The 2,565-nt window shown below is 37.8% G+C and overlaps 1 pseudogene; it reads right to left on the reverse strand.

Moving 5' to 3' along the window:
• Window positions 1-23: 23 nt before the first annotated feature.
• On the reverse strand, window positions 24-143 carry LOC113465100 (uncharacterized; annotated as a pseudogene).
• Between the last annotated feature and the right edge of the window lie 2,422 nt (window positions 144-2,565).

Here is a 2,565-nt window from a genome sequence, read left to right on the forward strand (position 1 = left end):
ATCTCGAACTGACAAAAGAAAAATGCCAACGATACGCGGAGTTCCCAAGCGGTCACCCATCTAAGTACTATCCGCGCCCAATGCTGTATAACTTCAGTGATCGGACGAGAACTGGTGCTTTGCAACATAGAATGATCGTTGACGGAAACTACAGCCGAGGAGGAGATGAACAATTAGCCCAAATAGCCAACACTAAGAATAAGATGTTGATTCTTAATAAGAAGAGACCTCTATTAACGACCGAATGTTAATTATCAGTTCAGAAATAGTTTTACATTGAGAAATTAGGTCCTATTATTCGCACGAAACGCCGTGCGTGTTTCATTTAACTGCACTTCTAAATGTATGTTGCCCCTTATTAGATAGTCTCTGTGAAATCCAAGATGTTTAATGGTTTTTTTATGTGTTATTGCCTCCTTTTGTTTTGTATCCGGATTAGTTACGTTTATATGAAAAGTTTTGACTGCTCTTTTATTTTTAATAGATATAAACTTAGAGGTGTCCGGAATAGTATCGTTTCGCATTTGGTCGGATTAACACGGAGGTTCCAACTTATGTAATACCTGTTGACTTTCTCAACAATTGTCTCTAATTTATTACGGATATCAGATGTTATCAGCTGTATATACTATCACATCGTCTGCAAAAGCAATGGCCTTAACATCGCTATCTTCGGTATTAGATATATAACTTAGAATAGTTTTAATAGATCCGCTGTGTATAAATTAAATAATATAGGAGAATTAACCGTTCCTTGCTGGAGGCCCTCAACTATATTGAATGTTACGGTAGAAAAGTGAATTCCATCTCACGTTATGAATGTTCTATCTTTAATCATGTTTCATATTAATAAGAGCATGTGCATGGGGAATTCTTTTTTCTTCAGTTTATATAGTAGTCCGTTCATCCATACCGAATCAAAAGGCCCTTTAAAGAATTAATAACTATAATTTAGAATAGCCAATTGAAACTGTATGTATAAATGATGTGTATTAAAAGGACAGATGACCGGAGTCCGGAGGAAAAACAAGTAATGAAAATGACGCAGGATTAAATTTAACTAAATTTTCAAATTTATTCGATAAAAATAAAAGATCTTTGCATTCTTCATATGAAAAATAGAAAAAGAAATAGAAAATAGAACGAGGAAATTGGCAACGCCCCGGTCTGGTCCTCTGTTACCGTCGAATTTCTACTCACCGAAAAACAGAAAAACTGAAATTCTCTATTATCTCATGTTTACACGTGTCGACTTACAGCCTGCGAGTTGATACCACTTGCAGGTGTTTACGTGAACTGTAATTCGTTCGGCACAAAAAGCAAAATATTTCCTTAAAACGATTCTTAAATTTGTTTTGAAATGAGAAATCACCGCGCTCAACACCGGTCCTTTGTTTAACAGAAACGATCGGCTGCAGGCTCAATGCTATCCGAACATTGCAATAACGAATGAAATAACAATAATAATAAACAGATATACGTACAGTATAATTATTTTATAAGTTTGAATTTGTCTGATAAAGTAAATTACAGGTATATGTGTGAAAATAGTATAAAATAATTTAAAAAATCAATTCTTACATTTTCTAGATGTCGAATTATTATGATTTAAAGGATTATGTTTACGCTCGTGGTTAATTGGGTGATTGTTCGAGCCTTGATGAAATATTGCACGTGGTGTGCCGACTAATTTAAATCACTATAACCGATTTCGAAGGACCACTCCGTTTAAGGAGACTAAAACTCAAGGAATGAGGTTGACTGTAATTATGTTTTATTGATGCGCGTAGCGGCTTACAATGTTATCCGTACGACGGACGCTAGATTTCTATGACTAGAAGAAGTTTTTGGCGATTGGCAGTGGTTGAGCAGCCTAGGTGACAATGAAACGCCTTGAAATAACGGTACTTGGGAATTTTCTACCCTTACGCGGTCGGTTGGTCGGTAATAAACCATCACGAATCCTTGGGTCAAAAAATGTGTTTTCGTCGATGAGGATGTTATAGCCCTGGAAAGGGCTAGATTCCTTGTCATCTGTCGCTCGGTAACAGTCAGCGAGTATTGAAATGTGGCGACTAATCATTTCGACACATTAGGTCATCGGTTCGAGATGCGCTCGAAATGTAGAGCATGTCGAAACGGCGACTAAGCGTTTCGACATAATTAAGGCACTTCGAGATGCATACGAAAACCAGGACATGTCGAAATGATTAAAGAAAATTAGGATGCTGACTCTTTAGCTTTTCGGCTATAAAGCTTAGCCATCGGGGCCTGTATGTCAGTTCGGTTTTTCGTCTCTTAACCCGCGACTCTGTCCGAGTCCTCATCGGTTTCGAAGCATCGTTCAGCTGATTCCCTGAATCACAAGATTCTTAAACGGCTTACCCGAGGGACGAACGCATTGCCTAGAAACCGCTGGGAACTCGAGAAGTCCAGTATAGAAATAAACACGTAATATCGCGAAGTGACTAGTGTCAGCATAAAGGCCGTTGACACCCGAACCGCTGATTAGGCTGAACTAAGAAACAGCTGGTATGTAACCGAGTATTAAATATTAAAGAATAT

This window comes from Ceratina calcarata, unplaced genomic scaffold (assembly GCF_001652005.2).
Source record: "Ceratina calcarata isolate Rehan_Ccalc_2016 unplaced genomic scaffold, ASM165200v1 scaffold849, whole genome shotgun sequence".
Classification (NCBI taxonomy): Eukaryota; Metazoa; Arthropoda; class Insecta; order Hymenoptera; family Apidae; genus Ceratina; species Ceratina calcarata.